The sequence below is a fragment of the Lonchura striata genome, chromosome 5 (genome assembly GCF_050655825.1).
Source record: "Lonchura striata isolate lonStrDom1 chromosome 5, ASM5065582v1, whole genome shotgun sequence".
Classification (NCBI taxonomy): Eukaryota; Metazoa; Chordata; class Aves; order Passeriformes; family Estrildidae; genus Lonchura; species Lonchura striata.
In genome coordinates, this window is record NC_140707.1 from 49,055,384 (window position 1) to 49,080,918 (window position 25,535).

General features: G+C 37.4%; 2 long non-coding RNA genes across 2 annotated transcripts in view; one reads left to right on the plus strand and one right to left on the minus strand.

Moving 5' to 3' along the window:
- Positions 1–5,446, minus strand: part of LOC146767360 (uncharacterized) — a 20,857-nt gene extending 15,411 nt beyond the window's left edge. The window contains exon 1 of the long non-coding RNA XR_014955691.1: positions 391–5,446. This is a non-coding gene — a long non-coding RNA (uncharacterized LOC146767360). The remainder of the gene's footprint in view (positions 1–390) is intronic.
- Positions 5,084–25,535, plus strand: part of LOC146767361 (uncharacterized) — a 27,875-nt gene continuing 7,423 nt past the window's right edge. The window contains exon 1 of the long non-coding RNA XR_014955690.1: positions 5,084–25,471. This is a non-coding gene — a long non-coding RNA (uncharacterized LOC146767361). The remainder of the gene's footprint in view (positions 25,472–25,535) is intronic.

Consider the following 25,535-nt stretch of genomic DNA (forward strand, 5'->3'; position numbering starts at 1 on the left):
AGAAGAAGGAAAAAGAAAAGTTAATATAAAAATGAGGGGTATTTCTAGTTCAGGTAGATTATCAGTGCCAATTTACTAATTCCTCGTGTAGCTAGCTCAGTGCTAAGTGGAATCTGCCTGTTTGAAGCTGCAGCTGAGCCCACGTGAGAGCTGTGCAGGGCTGGGGATCCTCATCTTGCCAGGGAGGGATCCTGTGGCCAGCCTGCTCCGGGCGCTGGCCGAGCAGCTGCCCGTGCTGTGGCACTGGACTGTGGCAGAGGGGATCACTGACAGCTGCTGTGACAAGCAATGCCTTAATTGGTATTTAATTCCCAACTCATGCCTATTGAAAATACTGGGTAAAATCTGCACCTTAAAGAAGAAATAAGAGAGAATAGAAGAGTAACTTACAGGAGTCCTACTGATAGCAGTTGTGAAAGTACTTCTTTAGACCTGTGATGTCATCAAAGGAGAGCCACATATGAAAGCGTACAGAGTTGTTTTTCTTCCACTGATGTATTTGCCCACCCACTGCCTCTTTACAGCGTTCTACATTTTCCAATAGGAAAAGCAGCTGTTTGAGTCTGGAAATGTCACAATGAGCTGGATAAAGTGGAAGGAAAGGAGCTGAGCATAATAATGACCTAGATGACTATTTTGTGTAATGCCAGGTCTCAGAGCAAATAACTGTTCTGGGACCTTTGACAAACTTGTGTTAAATGCACAACAGGCAACAGCTTTCACAGTGGAGTTGCCTGCACATGTGAGGACATGCTGGTCTAGGAAAGTGAGATAATTCCAAAGAAGATAAAAATATGGGCAAGGATTAGAACATTCATTGTACAAAATCAACAACAGAAGAAAAAGTTGCTTAGAAGGTGCATGACTGAAAAATTGCATCTGACAATAAGACTAGATACCAGCAAGTGTAAGGCCATATATATGGTGCAGGAAAGAAAATCAGTAGGGTGCATAAAAACTGGAGACTAGCTCTTTCGAAGTTAAAATTAGAAATTGATGGAGTTTTAAAGCTAATAAAAATGAATGTAAAGTTGCAAATTGAAGCACAGGCTAGAATCGGTGAAACATTTTGAGCAAGTACACAAATGAAAAGCAGCCGTGTTTGCAAGACACATGGAGTTGATGCATCTGTGCTTGAAATGCTTATGTGTGTTTATATCCTCACATGTACTGAAATGCTTATAAAGTCAACAAGAAGGGCATTTAGTAGTGGAGAAAAACATAATACAGAGTACATGTGTAATGACCACTAGCACCATATCTTTCTTCTTTAGAAATCAGAGGATCCAGGGACACAAATAAGTCAAGTATACCTGAAGAAGTGGAAATGTTTATATTTTTGAAAGGGATCATGTATGTATGAGATAATCAGGTAAAGCAGGTACGAAAGGAGTTTCAAGGCCAGAATCCTTTGGTATCTAAACATTTTTTAATATAAACTTCTCCCAGATAGAGCAAGGCTGAAGAAATACAGATTTGAAATCACTATTTTAAGTTCCTTCATCTGTCATTTACTTGATAACTATGTGCTTTGCAAACCTGTTATCTGTAAGCCACTAAATAGAAGGCCTGTTGTGCCCTACTGTGAGAATATCTTTAATGGATTCTCTATTTCCACAGTTTCACTTGGGGTTTAGTATTTTTCCTGTTTTAAAGCCCAAGGAGTGAAAACCTTGTATTAACTGTTTTGAAACTCTGTGGGTGCATTACAGCAGCTGTACATTTAATATCAAAGCCTTTGATTATGTTTAGCTGAGGGGGTTCTTCTTCCCTGCCCTATTCCTTCCTGTGTCTCAGGCATTCCCTGCAGACTTATGCATTTTATCACTTCAAGGTTTCCAAAATACCTTTTAATTACTAGGTAACTGTTGCTGTAAGACTCTTGTTGATGCAGGTTTGTAATTGTTTAAAAATGTGACTGGCAACGCCACAGGTGAAATGCAGCCAGAGAAAGAAGCAGGGCATGGGCAGATTGTCACACACTGCACAGTCCCGCAGTGCTGTGCCTGTGCATATCTCTCAGGTAAGATAAATGTGCATAGCAAGGCCTTTCAACCCCTCTCCTCTGACTCTGGTCCTTTTATGGTGAGAGTTGGGGCAGGATGCTTTCTGTATGCCTTCATTCCTTCCATCTTACAGCTCCCACAGCCACAGCAGTATCTTGTCCTTCTTCTCCTTTTTTCAGGTGCTTTTATTACCAGACAGATTATTATGTCCATGTAATTAGCAATTTTAATGCCAATATAATTGGCTTTTTAATGCAGGGACTACAGTGTTTATTTCACAGCAGTAAATGCAAGGCTCGTTTGGTATTTTTCTTCTCAGGAAGACCTTGAAATGCCACTGGATTTTTTTTTAATTGTAGCTTTTAAAACTGTAGACATGGTAAATGTTGAACAATTAATATTTTTGCCAAATGGAAGTATGGCTCACATATAAAGTTTCCTGCTAGCAGTGTGAAACCAAACTTTATTTTTTAAAATAAATGACTGTTCTGAAACAAATGAATGTTTTAGGTCAAAGTGACAAGTGTAGTAGATGAGGATTTACTTAGACTTCAGCAAAAGATTTGACACTATTACCCGCAGCATTCTCCTGGAGAAACTGTCTGCTCATGGCTTGGAAAGGTGCAGTGTTTGCTGGGTATGGAATGGTGTGATGGGTCTGAATGGGTGATACCAAAGAGTGGCGTCAAATGGAGTTAAATCCACTTGGCTCACGATTGCTGCTGGTGTTCCCCAGGGCTCAGTCTTGTGTTCAGTCCTTTTTAGTATCTTTATCTGGATGAGGGTGTTGAGTGCACCCTTAGTCAGGTTGTAGATGACACCAAGTTGGATGGCGGTGTTGCTCTGCTGGAGAGTGGGAAAGCTCTGCAGAGAGATTTGGACAGGCTGGATCAATGGGCCAAGGCCAATTGTATGAGGCTGAATAAGGCCAAGTCTTGGGCCCTACCCTTGGGTAGCAACAGCCCAGCCAGTGCTACAGACCAGAGGCAGAGTGGATGCAAAGTGGAAAAAAACCTGGAGGTGCTGAGTGACAGCAGCTGAACATGAGCCAGCGTGTGCCCAGGCGTCCAAGAAGGACAATGGCATCCTGGACTGTTCCAAAAATAAGGTGGCCAGCAGGACCAGGGCAGTGATTGTTCCCCTGTGCTGGGCACTGGTGAGGCCACACCTCGAGTGCTGTGTTCAGTTCTGGGCCCTTCATGACAGAAAAGACACTGAGGTGCTGGAGCATGTCCAGAGAAGGGAACAGAGCTGGTGGCAGCTCTGGAGCACAAATCTGACGAGGAGTGGCTGAGGGAGCTGGAGGTGTTTTGGCTGGAGAAAAGGAGGCTCAGGGCAGACCTTATTAGTCTCTACACTGCCAGAAAGGAGGATGTAGCCAGGTAGGTGTTTGTCTCTTCTCCCAAGCCACAGGACAACAGGATAGGGCTTCAAATTGTGCTGCAGGAGGAAAAAAATACTAGGAAATTTTTTTTCAGGCTGCCCAGAGAAGTGGGTGAATTACCACTCCTGAAGGTATTTAAAAGGTGTGATGTGCCACTTAGGGACAAGGTTTAGTGGTGGACTTCCCAGTAGTGATTTAACAGTTGGACTCAATGATCTCAGGTCTTTTATAATCTAAATTAATCTAAACAACATCTTGTAACTAATTTGTCCACTTAGGGTTACCTTGTCTCAGAGTAGAGAGACATGAAGAATCACAAAGTACTTTTATTAGAGAAAGTGACTTAATTGGATCTACCACATAAAAGGAATCAAGCTAGTAAGGTGTTCAGAAGAAATGGAGCAGGTGTCGTAATTGTAAGTCATATATTCTCAGGAGAATTCTGAGAAAAATAAAACTATGCATAACCTAAGCAAAAATTTAAAAAACACAGGAAACTGCATGGACATATTCTAGGGAAGGCAAAGGTTTTGTCCCTATGTATCTGCCTCCATCTGAGGCAAAGTTAGCGAATCAGCATTAGTGAATCTTGATTAAAAAATTTTGGCCTTATGCTTGGCTGCATCACCCCCAGTACCTTCTGTTTCACTTATATCTATCTCCATACACTACTGAAAGAAAAGGGACAAAAGCATATATAAACACAGTATTTATCCTTTGACTTAAAATCAAAGCACTTGTAACTAAAAACCAGGGAAAGGGAGAGAGGCATGGAGCAGTGGGGGTTATTACTATCAGTAACTGGAGCACTTTCTGCATACCTCAATTCCAAGCTGAGCTGAATACTCTCACGTTATTGCTATTAGACCCATTTATTTCAAATTTCTCTTGAATGCTGCTGAAATCCATGAGACAATTCCTGTTCATTTTCAGGCTTTAACTATATTTATTTTTCTGTCTAGTGCTATTAAAGTACTAGAATTTAAATTTTCTAAAACACACTCTTTGTGTTGCCTAGATCTTGTTTCATGTCCTACTTTATCTTGGTATCTAGAACAAATAAGAAAGGAGAGCACAGATAATGATGGTATTGCTTTCAGATAGGAATGGAATAAAATCCCCTTTGGATTATCTTCTTGATACAGTTCAGGAAATGTAGTTTTGCCTATTATGGAAACATGGCAGATTTTGGTGTTTGTAGGTTTTTTTCAGACTTACACAAGTCACAGATTAAATAAATATTTACTATAGTAAATTGTATGTAACTGATGGAAACTAATTGCAGTGTCTCATAGACAATGATTTTTGCATATCACTGCAGGACACTCTGAGATGTCAGTTTTCATGATAAAACAAGATTCACTGTTTCTTAAATTCCCAATGGTGTACTGCCTAATAACATTGCATCAGGGCTTCAGGTATTGCCCAGCTCTTATTATCATGGTGTTAAAGAGATGCCCTGCAAAGTGAGCAGAATTTTATAAAAACTCTGAAACCTTAAAGTTAAGAGATCCATGTACTTAAATCTCTACATAATCCATCAATCATTACTCTTTTCCTGCTATATGTGGCAGGTAGATGGAGGCAATTGGGCTAATTAAAACACAGCATTGAAACACTGAGTCTGTTTAATGTATTTTTTTGAACTTCTGTTGTTAATCCTGTGTGTAAACTGTAATTTATTTCCTTTTCTCATTATGTGTTAGACTGAATAGGATAAGTGTTGTGCTAAAGTGTTTGTGTCATGTTGATAAGGTTGGATTTATAGCTATGAGGCTGTTGCACAGCAACGAGTGTTTTATCTTTACATTATGACACTACAGTAATTTTTGTATGTTATACTCAAAATGCTAAAAGGAATGGTAGAGGAAGGAATAGAGATTTGCTTTCAGTTTTCATTTTTTCAGTAATTTTGTGTCTTTTCAAAATGGTCTAAACCCTGTTATACTTCCTGTCAAATTTTATTAAAAATAATGCCCAGAACTTCATACTAATTAGCTGATTGGGGGCATAAAATTTCCCTTTATGTCCATCTATTTTTATTTTTGTTTACTTTTGTAAACAAAAATAAAGTATGAAGTATGAATGGGATTGAAAATCCTTCCACTAAAAGGCAGATGGAGATAATTGAACCCTTTTCATGCAGTCCCAGGTAGAAATCAAATCCAAGACCCAGAGGTGAAAGGTGAGCTCTGTAACTACTATACCAAAATATTCTTGGTAATTATCAGCATGAGAATAAGTATTAACATTTCAATTACACTCACAGTATTACATCTCTCCAAGGGGTTTAACTCCACTGATTTTCAACTTGTCTTATTTTTTTGGTAGACATCCAGTTGGAAAAAAGTTGCTGGATAATATTTTTGACACAAAAGGGTAACATGTTTTTCAAAATACAGGATCTATATTCTCTGTCCTCAGTGACACTTGTATGCTTCCAGATTTTGATTGCTTGGTAACATTGCTTGGCATAGTGGGTAGATTTAAATAGATTTAATTAACACAAGAAATCAAAAACTATGCAGAAAATAAAAAACTGTATCCAAACTCTTCTCTTGTAAAATATATAGTTTGAAATTGAGAACTAAATTAACAATAATTAATTAATCCTTTAATTTTAAAATGTTATTAACTCTTTGTCTGTTTAATAATTTTTACATAGGTGTCTTAAAATTTATTCAGCCAATTATGAAGCCAAAAAATTTATCTATTTTAAAATATTTTGTTGTTATTTATCTAATTTTTTTCTGAGCATTCACTCTTAAAATGCTTAGTAAAAGGATTTATTATCAGTGGGAATCACATGAGATATTTCTGTGCCTTTGTTAATTCTATATAATCATCTTTAGTGCTTGTATATTATGGTTGAGTTATTTACTGGCTATGTGAGCATCTCTGAGTAAAGGTGCTGTAATATTCTGTATTTCTGGAAGTGGTACATTCAGGAAAGGCTTATGAGAGAGACCAGTTATGTGGAAGAGAAATGGAGCCTTCAGCTTGAGGACAGAATAACAGCAAAAGTAACTCCCATCCTAGAGACACAAGAATCAGCACAAAGCAAACTAAACAAAACAACATTGAACAGCAGCAAAGGCAGCACCCTATAACCCTGCTTCTCATCACATGGGGTGTAAAAGAAACCTTGCCTAACAACTGTAAAAACCCTTAAAACTTCACCAAAAAAATGGCAAATGTCCAACAGGGCTGTAAGAGAAAAGACTACAGTAAGCCTGTACTGATACCCTATGGCCATTTAAATATTTTTCTGTAAGAGCCATCCTTTTTAAACTACTGATGCATGGAAAAATATGCTATAGCTTTTGAGGACCTTCCCTGCCTCCCCCATCCAAAACCAGAATGTCTTTAGATACTATAAAAAAGTGTGCTTTTCTGAAAAGGTAAACATTTGTCAGTCAAATCAACAGGTAAAAAAAATCACTATAATGGGAAATACCATTTCCCATTATAGTAGGGGCTTGAGATATTTTACATATATTAGTGCCATGCAAAACTTCAAAAACAACCATACTATTCAGCTCAGAACAAGAAAAGGAAACCAACAGATAAGGTAGGTATAAACCTATCTATAAACATGTAAGGCTACAATGATGTAAACAACTCTCTGGAAGAAAGACAATCAAAATTAACTCAATGCAGAGTGGTAAAAGATCACTAGGAGGAATGTAAATTTCATTTAAAATGCCAGGTAGAATTTTCATCATTGAATGATCAGATAAAATACTAAAATATTAAAATTTTTAAATTATTTATTATTTTAATGGAATAACTTTGTAAAAAAATGAAACAAAAGCCAAAATCATATATAAAAATTCTTAGGTGCCATAACTGTGCTTCAACAATTAATATAAAATTTACAAGATGGTGTTAAGGAACAAAAATGTCTTCTGAGCACATTATACCCAGAAAAACGCTTTGGTGTAAAACTATCTGCTAATTTTGCCAGCACTGCCTGCAGGTACAGGGTGCCATAAAACAGAGGATACTGCAAGGAACAATGAAAAGGAGAGATAAGGGTCAGAGATAAACATCTACAGTAATACCAGGGAGAGATGCTGTAGGGATACTATTAAAGGAAATAAAATCTGTTTTTTTTTAAATGGGGGTGGAAACTGATAATTTTAGTGGATGTTTATTCATGGATGTTGCTGAGTAGGGAGTAAGTCAGAATATAGTCCCTTATTTTATATTACTGACACAAATGCTAAAGAAAGACCCCGTGAATGGGATACATTTCTATTTGTCTCACCAGTAGAGGGGTGATTCAATGTCAAATGCTTCAAAAAGTGATAAATTTATTTCCAAAACCCAGTAATCATACTAAAAGCACATCTCCAGAAAACGGAGATATTTTTGACTCAGCTATGAAAACATTCACCACCTGAGTAAGCTTTGCAACTGAAAGTAGTGAAGGCCAGATAAATTTGTTACTTATTAGTGTAGTTCAAAAAAACAGACAGCATCTTTTTTCCTTCCCCCAAGCCCAACCAATACTGTCTTGTCTATGATAAAACTCACCTGGTGATAGCCAGAAACATTCTTCATATTTATTAGTACAAAATACTTGATGTCACAATTTCCTGCCCTCTGTACCATTTGAGGCAAGCATTTATTGAAAAACATTAAGATGATAACTTATAATAGTAATTTATAAAATAAGTTGAATGAAAGAAAAATTTGTGTGAGTGTGAAGGATTAAAAAATCTGTGAGAAAAGGGTTTAGAATATTTTTATGGGAAATAAACAGTAACACATGCAAAGCTGTTTTGTCTGCAAAAAATACAGGTCAGTTCACAGAAAATTTCTTGATCATTGCAACAGAGAATTGGAGTTTGGATGGAAGTGATTATACCTCTGTTTCTCTAAATTTGAAAAATACTTGTTTAGCCCTAATTTCCCTGAAATAAATTTATTAGAAAAAACTGCAGCTAGAGAAGTGATTATCTATCTCAAATCTATTGTCCACTGCCATCCACAGGTCTATTGCCTGCCCACACTATTACGGGCAGGAAGTCAAGCAGCTGGCAGAGCTGTGCAGTCTCAGATACATATTGGTGCTCCTGACCATTCTCAGCCTACCTACCCAGGGAAAATGGTGAATAAAATTGTGTTTAAACAGTGCCCTGACACAGATTGCCTACTGTGTTTATGATTGGTTAAATTACAGCACATTGGCACTAATGAACATTCATCCTGAACCTGCTGAAAATGGGAGACATGAGCTGCAGAACCATTTGATGGTGACTTTGTAATGAAATTGGAACATATACACAGAATATATGACCATTTCATGGCTGTAGTACTCTTTCTCCTGACAGAGAATGCATGCTCACTCCTTGATCCACCACCTGTGTGTGAGTGTGATGCTGCCTGTCTCTGCAGTGCCCATGCTCAGGAGAATGTTGCAGAGATGCTGTATTCCAGATGGAAAAGCTGCACTGTCCCCTAAACTGATTCATGAGATGAAGGTCAGCAAGAACCTGCTAAAAAAGAAGGCCAGAGGTAAATGATAATGAGAGGAACTGGAGCAAATGGACTGGCCATTTCTCAATAATAATGACATGTGATGGGTAGGTTTTGAGTGCATTGGCTGTTCACACAAGGCACCACACAAGGCACTTCAGGCTGTCCTGAAAGTTGTTAAGAAATTCAGTTGAGAGTACAGGTAGCTTATAGTTATTTGTATCATATTCACATGTCTTTTTCTTAATGCCTTTTTTTTTTTTTTTCCTCAGGATGGACGTTGTGACACTGGGAACTTCAACATCTAAAAGGACTGGGGGTAAATGGTGTTATGGAAACCTGTTTAGTTACAGCTCCCTAGAAATAGTTAAAGTCTTTTGCAAGAATTGTTTCAAAAGGCCCAACTGGCTAGTGCAGAAGAAGGAGTGAAGTTGTTATGTGGTCTTCAAGAGCAAGACTTTGGATTGAAAAATCCAAAGGGCGGGAGTGAATGATACAGAAAAATGTTGTCTTATCTGCTTGCAGTTGGACAGCATGTAGAGGAGGGAGTCAAGAGTAAGACATGCTAGAAGGGAGTTCTGTATTAGAAGACAACAGAATAATGTAATGGGACTATAATGATAACAGGAACAATGCTCTCATTTTCTTTATCCAGATGGTGGAAATAGATGAAGAATAAGGTCAGAGTTGAATGTATTGCCTTGAGTGAGAATCTGATGAAAATGAGAAGTCTAATTCCAGGAACAGGCAGTGTAATTGAAATACAGATGCTTCTACAGGGTGCAGAATAGTGATTCTCTCAATCCTTCACAATCATATTTCTGATCTTCTGTCATGTATATGCATAGGTGGGTGCATGTATACAAATGTGCATGCAGAGTAGGGATGTGCATTGTCATAGCTATTTGTTTCCAAGGAAATATCTCAAGCAAAGATAATTTTGCACAGTAGGAACATCCTGTGTTTACAGAAACCTCTACAGATTTAATAGAGTCGGCAGGTTCTGCCTGCTCTGCATGTGAGGTGCAGTGACAACTCCTTGGCAGCTGAGCACCCCACTGCCTTTGCTTCTTATACCCTCTCTTGCACCTGATCCTGGAAAGTTCAGCTCTGAAAGGATGTTCTTTTCTGTTGCATTTGGGAGATTAGGATTGTACTACTTATTTATTCCCTCTTTCCTACTACTGTGTTTTTTAAAGTATTTGATTCCTAACTCTTTTTGGTTTCATATAGTAGCACAAATGTTGTGCTAGTGTATAACTGAGGATGGAGAGCTTTATCATTCCCCTTCATTGTATCCAGCAAAAACAGGTCCCAGAGCAACTGAGCATTTGAAAACCTGAAGAAAACCTACTTTTCCTTCTATGCTTCATGTTATTTCCAACGGCCTGTCAAAAAAACATGAACACCAAAACCAAATCAAACCAAACCAAACCAAACCTGAAAACCAAACCAACCAATAAATCAACCAAACAAAAACCCACAAAACCCACCCAAATATAAGAAATAGGGCGATAATCCTACCTAACATAGACTGTCATTCTATTGCCTTAAGTGTATTTCAAAGCATGGGATAATCTTGTGCTAGAACTCCTAGTCAGAGCAAGAAAGGACACCTACCTGTTTTTGACAAAACTTCACTGTTTTCAGTTGGTTTTGCACTGGTGGTGGCTAAAAATCTGCCTGTTGGTAGCAACTGATGTGAAGAAGCTTAATATTTACTCTGATATTTCAATATCTTAGTTTTACAACAACCAGCTAAGCTATCTCCCTTGTTTTGTTATTGTCACAGTGGATATTTTGATGACATTGTGTCATTTATTGACATAGAACCAAAGAGTGCAGGTAACTAACAGAATGTGTCCTGATGTTAGTTAGACATGTTGCTGCTCCAGATGGTTTGGCTGTATGTCCATGTGCAAGCTGGACTTTGATAACACTTATTTATTTATGTGTTATTTTTATCATGAAGCAGCAATATATTCAGAAATGACAACAAGTGATCTACCTTTATAAATAAAAGGATGAAAACTGTATCTCTGTATGACTGGAGAAACGTATGGAGGTACCCAGAGCTCTCTGCTCTTCCCATTGTCATTGACAGGAACTGGTGGTGTTCTAGGTATTTGTTCTTAAACACAAAATCACAAATAGTCTTGTCATGGAATTACACTGAATGAAGACATACAGCAAAATTCAAGTAAGAATAGTTATCTTAATTTTTTTCTAGTTTCAACTAATTCTTCTGCACAAAAATGTATTTAAATAACATAGGCTGTAAAAGCAAGAGCAACCAGCCAGAGTGTATGTGTATAGAAATTCTCTAATATAAATTAGTGCCTTTTAAATATCATGGTAAACTCTGTTTTCTGTAATTATAACCAACCCTAGAGTTTTACCCATGTAATAGTAATTTTTAGTGTCTTCACCATTATTTTCCTTTTTATATATTTAACTACAACTAACTTGAGCAGACAATGTTAAGTGGGGAAACAGATGTGGTTAAATAGCCTGTAATTATGCCTTTAGTCATCTCTTACCATCACAAGGCTCCTCCTGCTACTATGACCAGAAAAAGTGACCTAACTGATTTCACCAGCAGCCCTGCCAGTGTCTGATGCAGAATAGATGGCCTTATTAAGCAATCAGAAAAAAAATAAATAAAAATCAACCATTACAGTGGAATAGTAATCAGCAGTGTTTATACTAGTCCCACAATGCACAATCAAAACCATGAATTCTGCTAATTGGGTACCTTTTGCATCCAGAGGTGCCTGCAATAGGAAACAAAAGGGACTTGAAAATTAATGTTTGTAGCAATTAGTTTCTGTCTAAAGGCTTAGCCCAGTTCATGGAAGCCATGATTCAAACACAGATTATTATAGTAAGTATGGTATTTAAATGTCCTCTGTCATTATTTAGCATCAATTTAGCATTGCAAGACTAATTTGGATTTACTCTTTAAAATATGTTTGTAGGGAATTTTTAAAGTCCCTAAGTGCAAACCATTTATTTTTTGCTTTTTTATGTTGTTAACTTTTCAAGACTAACAGTCCATTTCAGATTCACTGTAGAGCTGATTAAATGTGTTTGCTATTGAATAGATGAGATTTACAAATTACATATTGAAGAATGTTGGACTATTATTTTTCACAGAATGATCTGTACTTTATGGCATATTGAGGGATTTTATACTTCATAGAAATGTAAGGACTGGAAGTTTATTATTTATAAACACAGCTACAAATTCACACCAGTGAGTAGTGGCATACAAATTCTTAAGAAGAGAAATTTAGGTATGCAATTTTTGGAGTAAATTATTAGTGCATTTTCAGATGGACTTCAGTGAAAGCTCGGGGGGTTACGTTAAGCTAGTTGTACCTTTTACTCTTTTCTTTCCTTCGAATCTTCAGCATTTCTGATGTAATAATCCGATAGACCTCTGTTCTTCAGTCCTTACCACTACAGACTCCCTCTGTAGGTGCTTAAAGGACAAATTAACAGTAGAACAATTCAAGTAACCTCTTCACCTTTGTATCTAAGAATCAGCTGCATGTTCTTGCTTTGCTAAAGGTGTCCCTACAGTTACAGCAGGACTGTGACAATAGCATACAAAATGCCTAGAATTCAGGAAAAGAAACCTCAGGAAGATATATGAAAAGAGAGGGAAAAAGTGTTTAAGTCAACCCTGTCTTAGCTCTGCTGTTTAAAGGTTACAATGAAGAACGGAAATGTATCATCTGCAATTTATTAATAAGTTGTCACCCTCATTAGTTAACTACTGTTTAATCAGTATATGATTAACTGTGTGACCTTAAAAAGATTGTTATTAATACAAAACATTGCATTATGAAACCATTAAGTTATAGGAAAATATTGGTACTTTGAAGACAATCAGAATGTTAAGTGTGATAGTTTTTAGAGATACTATACCAACATTTCCTCTGACTGATTGCATTACATATTGATAGCAAGTATCAGTATGTAGTGCAATCAGTCAGTGGAAAATGAGTGAAATGTGAACTAATGAGAGCTAATTGTCTCATATAATAGCAAGGACACAGAATTCTATCAATTAAATTAGTCTGAGTTGAAACAACTATCAGTGTAATAATGTTGATAATATCAACCAAATTAGATGTAATGAAATAAATGGTATGCTAAAGATCAAGGATACCCATTGGCTTCAACCCCCACCTCCTGCTAACAAGAGAGAGAGCCTCACGACTTTGGGCTCAGTTTGCTTCGAGTTCTGCCTAATGCACAGCCTGACACACATTCTGTACTCAGGGCACTGGTAGGGGAGACTTTGTTTTAATTATTGCAGTTTGTACCTGTAAAATGGGAGAAGCCCTCTGGGAGGCTGAGGCAGTGAACAAATAGTAGTGGTATGACATTAAAGACTATTGCTAACTTCAGCACAGCTGTGGGTGAGAGCAGGTGATGTGGTGGGTGAGAAGAGCTGGCTTGGGCACACCAGGTGTTGGACCTTTTGTTTTTTCCTTTGGAAACTACTGCAACTCAACATCTGTATCTTGTGATCAGTAACAATCTCATAATGCTCAAACACCGCTTTCTCTCCCCTTGCTTAGTCCCATTCCTCCCACTTGCTCTTAGGCATGGCTTCCAAATCTATTCCAAAGTTGTTCAGAAGCAACCAAATCACATGGGGACTGAATGATGAGGACTAGGATTCTCAACGAGATGCTGAGAATACAGCAGCTCCCATTGAGGCTGAGGGAAACACTGGGATCAGCACTCTTTCAGCCCTGATATTAGGAGTTCAAATGGAAATAGAAGACTAACATTACCCACTTCTAGGCTTCCAGCCTCTGAAATTTCTGCTTTGCTCTGTATTGCTGTTTCACCTCCTCATTCCCAGTTTTAGTGATTCTGTGATCTAATTCTTGGAGCCAAGAGAAGCTCATTAAAAGACAAGTAAATCCATCAGTCACTCCTGTAACAGGAATTGGGATTATTAACAACAGGAATTCTCAAAATTAATACAGAACATTGATCTGGGCTTATGCAATAATGCAGAAAGGCATTTAATTTCATATAATGGTCCTGGTAACCTGAGCAGTTCCAATACCCCCTAGAAACATAATCTGATAGAATAAAAAAATCCAAACAGGGCCAGAAATGGAATGTTCCATAGATAGTGACTTTTTGAAGTTTAAAAAGAGAAAGAACTTGATGTCCAGATTGGGTGTGAGCATTGTGAATGATTCAAAAGTGAAAACTTTGTGTTGCAGTGAAATATTGTCTGTAAATCCCACTTTCTGCTCTAAGACCTTCAGACCATGCTGTCATGCAAGAGTTTGAGCTGGTGAGACATGGCTCACACAAATAAATTCTCACATAGAGAACAGATAAAAGAACCATAGAAGCAAGGGGGCAGATAAACTCCGGGGTTGGCAAAGCAAGAGAGAGCAAATGAATGCTACTTCAGAAGCAGAGAGAAGTAATGATAAAAAGGTCTATGTGGCCAGACTTACCACAGGTAATAGTTTGCACTTGTGCAGTGTTCACTTGGCCAGCCTGTAGAGTTACTCACAGTCTAAGGCAACAGAAGCACAAAAAATTCAGAGGTATTTCCCAGGTACTACTACTACTTGTGATGTGTGCTTATCTGGAAATGCAGCTCAGGAAAGCATTGTAGAGAGAAAATGCCCCGCAAAACTGCAAAATTTGGCTGATGACTTCCATGCTGATCTTGTGAAAATTTGCAACTGTGTATGAATGTTTAAATTGGCCATTTGTGACTGGATGAAGGGATTTTTTTTATCCATTACAAAGAAAGTGGATATAAGAGTGTTACAGCTGAGCCATCTTAATGATATTCCTTTAAAGAAAAAAATAATCTTGATGAAAAAATTATCTCTGTGTTCACAGGAAGCAAATGTTGACAGTATCTCCATGGTACAGAAAGCTTGTGCTGAGAGGAGGGGAAGGCACCTGAACCATCCACAGTGCTGAAACCACATAACTGAAAAAACATAATTGCCCGCTAACTGCTTACTTTATTTAATATTTAGAAAGCACTTGACACCTCTTATCTCAAAGGTTTTAGGGGGATGCCACTGAACTCACCACAGGCCTCTATCATCAGAATCAAACTACAGTGAGAAGAACAAATGCAAAGGAAGTATTCCATTGGACTGGGCATTAAAAAATCCCATTTCAGCAGGAATATTAAGTTTATTTTGAACCTCCTGTGAAAAAATTTTGAAAGCTGGAAGGACCAGGAGTTTCCAGTGGTATGACTGTCTTAACTGTTCTCTGATACATTAATAGCATGATGTTCTGTACTGCAGTGACAGATGCAATACAGTCAGTTCTGGAGGTCAGAGTGGGCAACTAACCAGGGACATGAATCATCCTAAATATGTTGGAAAAGACAAGCACATAAGTCCTAAAGATAAATGCTCTTTAGTAGTAGAAATACAGTCAAAACAAAAGGGACTCTCAAGAATTAGCTGAGAATATTAAACTTTGTATGAATTGAAAAACATTCAGGAAAGAAATTAGGGAAGCACTAAGGGAGTAATAACATAAGGAAGGCTAGTCAACATGAAGATCAGACAATGGATGGACTGATGAGATCACAAAGATCTCATAGAATCTTAGAAGATATAGAATCCTCTGGAAACTGCTACAACATCATCACAGGTCATGTTTGAATATGCAGATGTACGTCCTGAAGTTATAATAATCAGTGAGTGAATAAATTTGTTAGCTAATTCTCATAATATATAAGGATGAATGAAATATTTAAATTGTATAAATAATTAAATTGTAAATTTAAATTGCAAGTTTAAAATGTGTAAGTAAATAGCAGAGTCTTACATGTGATTACCAATGGTTGCTTTTGGTGGACCTTTCAGTTCATTTTTTTCCTTCTATTTTTCGTTTACCAGGATCTCATTCCATTTGCCTTACCTATTTTTTGGGTTGCAATTAATTTTATCCCCCTCATCTATTAATAGACTTTCTTTCATATGTACTTACCCAGCCATAAAAGCCTTTTTAATCCTCACAAGCCTCTTTTTACTTATTCTGGGTATGATGGTAATGCTACACTATGTCCTTGATAATTTGTTATGTTGCCCCAGGAGCAGGTCAGGTAATTAAGCAAGACTTGGAACTCTGGTCTCCCTCTTTGCTCTGCTCCTGAACACAGGGTTGGACTGTGGCTGTGTGCCTCCAGTCTAACCAGTAATTTTGTCTGAAAAACCAGAGGGAAAAGCATTTGGCATATACAGTGACTGATTTCCCTGCTGATTTGCATGCAGGTGATGGGTCCTGCTCTCCATGCCAAACTTTTTGCTGCACAAGAGAGCAACATGTACAAGGGAGTGTAATACTTTGCTGTTTCTGTGAGCCTCAGCTTCAGTGTTTTTAATATTCTTAGCCTTGAGCTAAGAGAGGAAGTCTCAATGCTGTGGTGGCCAGCAGGCACATAAGTACCGGCAAAATGTCAGGGTCAGGCAGCCTGGGTTGGGGAACAGCATCTCACCTGGTGCATCATCAGTGGAGTAACAACCTTCTACTTTTTGTATTCACATGTCAATTTTCTCTAATTATGTCAGAGTATTCTAGACTGTTTTGATAAGGAAATGGCCCTTCTAGGATTTTACTGCATATGTGTGTGTGTACACGTCTCTGCCTCCATTGTAGTTATTTCCTTTCTCCCTTTCTCTTTTTCCCTCTCCTCTATAATTTTCCAGCCTATTCTTCAAATCCAATCACACAGATACAGAGAATCTGAAGATGTTCTGAACACAGATGTTCAGGTAGGGGAAATAAATCCTGTGAAATCTCCCTTATTTTGCATCTTTTTATAATCTCAGATATATCAGCAATACCTTACAAAGCCAGTGTTAAGGTTTCTTTTTCACAGGAAATATCTATGATACATGCACTAATTCAAATTTAATAGTCACCTTTCCTGAGGGGTCCCTTTTCATCTTAGGTTGTTTGGTTTTTAAAATCAGATACCTTTTTATTTATGTCTTACTGTTCTGTTTTCAGATAGCTTCTGACTGCAGTTTCTGTATTTTTCTCTATGAATTAACATGGTTTCTTGTTCTGAGTAATAAAAGTTTGTAACTTGAGAACCTCCTTAATACACATGTATTGTATTTGTTATCCAACAGAGACACAGAGGTCAGGTTTTCTCCATGATGGCTTTTAAAAGCTGGAGAAATAATTATCCTTCCTTGACCCTGTGTGCTTTGTAGACAGAACTGTTTTTTCTCTCCAGGTTTGCTCAGTGTGTGCCATTCCACATGCTTGGTGGGGCAGGATTATTGCCATATGTGACCAGTGGTCTGCCCTTGCACAAAATTTGCCCTGTTGCACTGTATAAAACCCTAAGGCACTGACCACTCACCTGGTGAAACTTGCAGGGCAAACTAGTGGGATGAGTTAATCTGCATGAGGAAAGAGGAGAAACTAGTTGGATATTTTCTCCATAGTTAATACCAGTCAAAAATGATGGTATAGAAATGTGTCAGATTATTTATCAAAATATAGGAAAATATTCTAGGTAATTTTATTTGTCTATTCCTATTTTTTGACTCTCTTCTTCTGTCCTGAATGCTTTTGTGAAAAAAATCCAGCAGTTATGACATCTGAACATGATGAATTTAAGGACCTAAATATATGCTATTGTCCACAACTGTAACTGCTTTCAAGTAACCTTCACATTTGGTTGCTGCTATGTTTTATCATGTATGTTGTGGCTCTTTTTTTTTTCCTCCCTTTGCTTTTGTATTGCTTTAAAAAGACAACAGAACATGCTGTGAGTTAATGTTTCACTTGTAAAAGGTTATGGATTAAGCTCAGCTGGTTTCTCAGGCTGACACAGGGTTCATGATTAGAAGAATGAAAACAAACATGAATTGAAAATGTCACTAACCTTTATCGGGCCCTGAAAATCCCTGAGCCTGCATGACAGGAGGCTTTCCTGTTTTCAACAGGATAAAAAAGATTGAAACAAAACAGCACGGATCTTGGCTATTTACATCTTTTAATGAATGCTCTTCACGTTTGGGTCCCTTTGTCAATCTCCCAGTTTTCAAGGGTTTAGCTGTGAAAAGTGTGGATGGTATCACATACTCTTATAAACCATGGAGTAGACATCTGTCTAGGATGCTTTTCCCTCCAAATTAGGCTGAGTCTAAAGGACCACATTTTAAGATTCATTTACGACTATACATGTATAAGGTAGCCAATTATCCAGTCTGAGCATTCAGCAGCAGAAAAGCTGAATAAAACCATCTCTACATAATGCAATCAATTTTATTTTAATAAAGTAGATCAGAGAAAAAAAAATCATAAACTCTAGATGATAGTGCAGTTTGAACTTTTAAACTGTTTATTGAAAAAAACAAACAAACAAACCAAACAACCAGCCTATTCACTTAACAAATAATGAGTTCTTGCTCTAGTTGCTGTGGGAGAACATGCCCTGTATTAGCTAGGGTAAGAGGAACACAAAGCCAACATCAACTGGCTGGAGTGGAAACCAAAACTGTCATAGATCTGGGATCCTTTGTTCTGTCAAGAGCACAGATCCAGGTTGGATACCTTAGATCTGCAAACTGAAGAAGACTATTGCATGTTATGACTGCCCTTCTTTGGTACTAGCTCTTCCAAATTTTATGGAATAGTCAAGCATCATATTTGCCCTTACAGACCCAGATATTCCCTGCTTCCTTATTACCTCACACTGCTCAGCTGATTTTTTTCAGTCAAATCACTGAAAACACAAAAGAATCTAAGACAAAGCTATATGTTTTCCTTCATTTTAATTTTTTCTAGCTGCATGTTTTAGGAACAGCTGTACCATTGCTTCACTGATTTCATAGGTAACCTGAGAAAATACTTTATAGAGGAAGAACACCCGGGGATCCTGTGGCCAAATCTATTTCCTTCTCCTGATCTATAAATGTCTGGTGGATATGGAATTTTTGCCTCACAAAATCACATTTACCTTTTTTACAAAGTTAAGTGAGGCAATATAGAACCACACTTGTTACATAATTATTTAACATATCCTACTATTTCATGGTGCTACTCTGACCTGTAACTGAGATTTAATGAAGTGCTTTGGCAGAGAATTAATATTAGGGGGAACATAAACCTGCAATTTTTTAGTCCCACTTCATCCAATTATGGCTTGTTCTTACATTACATAATCTATTTTACAGTTTTCGGAGTAGAGGCAAGAGTGAGATCTTACTTAATTTAATGAGGTCCAAAGTTTTTTATCTCTAGCTATTTTAGTCTTTTGCAAATACTGATGGAAGTAATATTTGATAAAATTTCCTATGGATTCGTAATAATTTAGAGCCCTAATCCACAGCTTCAAATCAGCCAAGGACTCAGTTTCTAATGGTATGTGGACGTGTGAGATCTATTTATTGAAAGTCATAAACCAAATTAAGTGAGTTAACTGAAAATGAAATAAATATAACTAGTGTTTTGGTTCCTTAAGCAGCTGAGCTGAGACTTACCAAGGAGGACTTACAAGGCAGCATCCAACTTCCAAATGTCTTGCCACACACTGAATATACATCAACAATCCCACATTCTCTGGATGAAAAAATTAGGGAGCAGGATGAAGAGCAACCACAATTATCCTTGAGAAGAAATACTAAGGAGCATTAAGGACATGACTGGCAAATGAGTATCATGCCTTGCCAGTTCCTAAATTACCTCTCTGCCCCCTGTCCAAAGTCATCTTGCAGAAGAGGACCATGTGTCTCTATAACCTTGTAAATCCATAATTACAAGCAAAGGGTGAGGTGTGTCTCTGGTGTGCTTCTGCAGAACAGGCAGCTTGATGCAGTGTGATGGTTAAGATGCTCACATGGAATACAGAAATACAGAAGTCTAAGGGGGATTTGATCCTGCCTGATCCCAAGGAAGCACTTGTGATACTACTACTACTACTGGCTGAGATGAGAAGGGTTGGAATGAGGGAATGGCCACATTTCTTCTGAGGTTAGACATCCTTGGGCTATATCTGACATGTCAGCTCTTGAGGGTGAAGTAGGTGGTAGAAAACTTATTCTGGGAATATGAGTACATTTAGATGTGAGATAGACATCAAACTGCAGAGTACTTTCAGGACCTGAGCACTTCTGCTCATTCTTTGTGCAGAAACTCAGTCTCCTAGGTTTCTCTTGTGGAAACTTGCAGAAGTTTTTATGATTTGAATTTTGTCTTTTTGATTTGAGTTCTTTAAGTGGCATCAATATCCTGCATACTCCTCTTGAATCTAAATAATGGAGATTCTTAAAGATACTTAGTGTGTAAAAGCATATGGAAGTGCTTTACTTTTGTAAAAAAGGTGCATGGGCAATTATTTTGATACTATTTGTACAGGACATGTACAGATTTTCAGCATAAATGAGTCAGAATTGGACAATTGGGCTCTACAGTACATCTATCTATCTATTTATCTTTCTTTCTTTCACTCTATCTATCTATCTATCTATCTATCTATCTATCTATCTATCTATCTAATCTATCTATCTATCTATCTATCTATCTATCTATCTATCTATCTATCTATCTATCTGCCCTAATACATTTTTAGACACTGAATATATGTGAAATTACCCATAAAAGCCTAATGGGCCTAAGTTCCAAAGGAACTTATGCATCTTTGTAAATTTTTTTAATGCCATTTTACTGCTGCATTACCTGCCGTGTGCTGATAGAAATGTGGAAAATAAAAGAGAAAGTGATGGCGCTTTCATTTTGCTTTCAGCTGTAATAGTTAAAATCATATACTATTTCTCTGGAAAAATAGATAAAAGAACCCCACTGAGCAATGTAACATTGTTTAGTTTATTTTGACAAGCTCTTGAGAGCAATTTCACTTAATACATGGTACCATATAATGTCTTGGCTTAGTCTGGACTGTGGGAGAGTGAACTGTTAGGAGCTAGTGACACTTGGCATGTGAAAAATCACTGTTTAACTGGGTGCCAGTTTCTGCTAAACTTTCCCAATGTACTTTTGTCTTGGTCTGAGCACTTTTGACCGTTCAAGGAGAAAGGTTGCCTTCAGCAGAGAACTGAACCAACTCTTTAAAGGGTGTTTTTCCCCTAATAAAACTGTACAGCACTTTTACATGAATTTAGTGTTTGTGAAAGGCCCTGCACTGAAGGCCATGGAGCAGAGGCCCTAAGTTTGTTCACAGTGCAGACAGGGGTGGTAGGAGCATTCCTACCCTTCCATACTCACACATGTTCTTCACAGCCCAAACATGATTACCTATGGTGGATAAAAGATGGATGTGGTCTCTGATGCTCTTCTGTTATTTGGTTGTCATCTGGCCAGATTCTAACTGGGGAGAGGTTTTGTGGTGTGGATGCCTGCACATAACCTTCCTCTTCACAAGATATACAATAACTTCTACCAGATAGTCTTCTTTTATTTTAAACCAGTTAGATTTGCACCAGTAATTTCCAGTGAGCAAAACATCTTTAATTTAATCCAGCTCTTTAGTTCCATTTAAATGTGATGATTAAAACAGTGGAGGAAATGTCCTTACATAATAGAACTAGAATAGAAATGCTTACGTTGGCATCACCAATAGTAACAAAAAGTGTAAGGGTAAATTTATATTAAAATCAGAAGCTGCATGCAGTGTATTCAAATTTTATAACTCCAGACAGCAAAGATGTTAGAGACAAGGAGCCCTGCCAGGATTACTTGGACTGCACATACACTGAGGTTTTGGGTTTGACATACACACCTGCTTGCATTATCTGGACAGACTGTCCCACTGGAGCCAGCCTGATCTGAAGAGGTCACATCAAAAGAAGAGAAGGTTGGCTGTGTACAGAGAGCAGCCCAAGGCTGGGAGTGATGTCCAGGGATGGGGGGAAAAGACAACAGCACCACCACAGGGTGAGGAAGGTTGTAGGGGACCAAGCAACCCAACACACTCTGGGATCAGCAGAAAAAGAGGCTCAAGCATTCTGGGCAGTCTTAGGCAAGAAAATCAGTATGAAGGTGGTTCAGCAAAGACAAGGTACCTCTAGGTATAAAAATTAGCACAGCTCTGAGTATCCACAACAACTTTTTTATAGATATCTTGAAGTTTAAGCATTTTTCAATGTGTATGCTGTAAATTATGGCTGAATTTGTTGACTGCTTTTAGCAAGTTAAGAGAAGAAATTGTGTCATTTTTGACTTTATTTGGTCTTGTTGAGAATTTTTGAAGTTGCATGAAACAGTCATGGTGAGGTAATTAATATATTCATTGAAGCTTTAAAATACAGGAGGAACGAAACACTTAGGCATGGAAAATACACTTCTGGTCTGGAATTGGCATTTACTGGAGCTTGGAGGAATACTTTGTAAGGAAAAAAAAATCCCTAAACCTCTTACTTTTAGTGTGAGTAATATAAAGATTGCTGGCTCTCTTGAGGAACTGTCGCATTGTGAACTGAGATTAAATGCCTCACAATATTTTCATGGTGATGCAACTGTGAGGGACTTGACTCTTCATTACTAATTTCCCTTAAAGAATCATTAAAAACTATTAGACCTCAATGAATTGGAGGTTGGATTCAGTACAACTGACTATGTTTAAAACTAAATGCAACAATTAGATGATTAAACACTTATTTTGCAAGAGAGTTGTATTTTGTGATGATGTTATTTCAATGTATACACAAAAATATGGCTGAAATACAACTACATGTAAATAACACTCCCTTAGCTTTGCATCATCATCAGTGATTTTTGAAGCCTCTGTGCCATGTATTGTCCTTGGAACAGTGTCACTGAGATGACAGATAACTCTCATAAATCTGGGCCACCTAAAAAAAGGGCAGCTCCTAAGCTTTCATTGTGCTTTTGCTCCCCATAAGGCATGCTCAGATGTGTTAGGGCCAGCAAAAACTCCCTGTGCACTACTTACAGTCTCAAAATAGAGCTCATGCTGCATATAAGTGGCTCCAAAGACTTATTCTGGCCCTCTGTGCTGGGATGACTGCAGCGCAGCACGCGTGCAATGACTGCATCCTGATGAGGAGTGGTGTCATCTGATGCTAAATGACAAGGGTGCAAACCAAACACAGGAAGGTCTTTGCCTGCTGCAACAGCTGCTCCCACTGCTAATTGATGCTGTGTATCTGTGGCATCATCCCAGTGCTTATTTTAGGCTGTTTCCAGCTGTGAAGGTTTTTGTCTCACAGCTAGTGGTATCTGTGCAGCTGGCAGAGTGAGGTAAAAATAAACACAACTAATTCAGCAAAGCAATGAGAAAAAATGTACAAAGAAATGTAAAAATAATATAAGTCAAGGTTATTTTGGAGAGACATCTGAGTTTGAGTGGAGAGTGACTGATCTGGCATGGAAAAGGGTTGATCACCTGCCTGTGACTATCAAGACAAGTGGAAGATTTTAATGTGAATTTGTGATTTATTAAATTTGTTGGATGAAAAATTTTCCAAAGACCAAGATCTGATGGTGATATTGACAGTTCCTTTACAATGGCCTACACGTATGCCTAAACATTTACTGTGAGTGAGGCATTTTGAAGAATGAGAATATATTATATCATATATTATTTTAATGAACTCCTTGCCTCTTTCCTGAGTAATAGTTAAGCAACTACTGCTAATTAGAGACATTCACCCCCTCCCCTTTTAATTTGAGTAGTTAATCTTAAGAAATAAAATTTGTAGCATCAAACTCGCAAAAACCTACTCCCGGGGTATTCTGTTTATGTGCTTTTAATTAGCTCACCAGCTGGTCAAAACAGCTATAAATATGGCTAACCACTAGTATTTTAGACCTCATTAAACTTGTGAATGTATGTACTTCTGGAAATTTGTCTTGAACTTTAGTGACAAGAAACATAAATACTTACACGGTTATTCCAAATATATGTTTCCTGGTTTAAGTTTCAATTAAATCTAGGGAGTTTCCCTCCTTAAAATAGAATTTGATTGATTTTATTTCAGTAACTTTTCCCAGAGATATTTATATTTCTAAAAAATGCTTGTAGTTGGCTACTGTTTTGTGAAAAATGTAGGTCATATGTTTGTTAATGCCAAAACCATTATCCTGTTTCATTAACATAGGAAATGAATTCTAATTTTCCAGAGGGAAATATATCAACTAAAGTTTTGCCTCAGAGTAATAGATATACCACCACAAGCAGCACATCGGTTTCATGGGTGGGGAGCCTGCTTTAACAGTGCCAGATCATAGCCTGAAAATGCTGACCTCTGTTCATTTTAAATATGGAACAAATTTCTTCTTGCCAGAACTTAGGAACTGGCATTCCCAGGTCAGTCACATTACCTAGAATGCAAATGTGTTCTACTTACAGTGGTGAGACATGAACTAACAGAAAGTAAAATAAATGAACTTTACTTGATTTTATCAAGTTGCTTTACTTGATAATCTTTCTCAGCTATTCTATTTACAATATCATTAAGTGTTTTCTTAATGCATTCTGATCTCTTTCGTAAGGAGAAATGCTACCTAGAAACACAGAAACAAACATTGCAACAGAAAAGCAGCAAGTTCCTAAAATAATATTTAGTTAATCTGCAATAACAGAATATTTAGTTAAGCTGCAATAACAGAGAAGTCCCTACTTGATCTTTTTGTTTCAGGATATCCATTTTCTAAAGTTTCCTGTAAGTTTGGATATCTCCACTTGTGTAGAGATATATTAATATTGTTATATGGTAGTGGAATATGATATGAAATTATATCTCTTTATATAAGCAGTTTGTCCAGAATCACCACATTTATTATATTGATGAATTGAATATAAACATTGATAATTGATATTGATTCATATATTGATAAGTTTAATAAAAAATATTTTAAAGTAGCTAAAATTAATTTAACTTTAATATTTCACCACAGTGGAATAGGATTAAGTAGGAAAGAAATTTGTCACCCTTCACTCAAAGGAACACTTTAATGCTCTTCTTTAGCATCAGCTCAATTACAGATATGTGAGTAAATTAGGAGAAGTTTTGTATTTGCTCTTATCTCATATTCAAACATCTTCAGTACAAAAAAAAACCCCAAAACTATCCTTTTTTTAGTTTTTCAGAAAAGTATGAGTGAAGCTCATTATAAATGGATTTACACCCAAGAAATCCTGGCTGATAATGGGACTTCTTCTCTTGGGAAGTGTCCAGTTGTTAAACTTTCAAAGACATCTATTAAAAAAAATTGGTTTGCTCTGAATTCGTGATTTTGTTCAGACCATTATTTTGAAATGTTTGCATTTACAAAAAAAAAAAAAATACAAAAACTTAGACAATGTTCTTCTACATGTGAACAAAACTTTCCAGAATATTTTGCACAGCCAGAGGATACAGGATATCTGTCCAGAGCAAGAGGAGGTCTTGTCATTAATGCTGCTGAGACAAGGATTTTATTCAGTGAGTTTGCATTTTGCTTTAGGGTGGGGCTGTACAGCTGAGACCTCACATAAGGATGCAGCTGCTGTAAAAGTCACTTGCTGCCTTCCAGGCTGCTGTTTTGCAGCCTGAGAGAAACAACAGTGCCAATACAACCAGAAAAACATCAAAGTGTAATGTACACAATTCCTTAAACTCTAACTTCTCTTCACAGTGTTGCTCTAAATTCTGTATCTG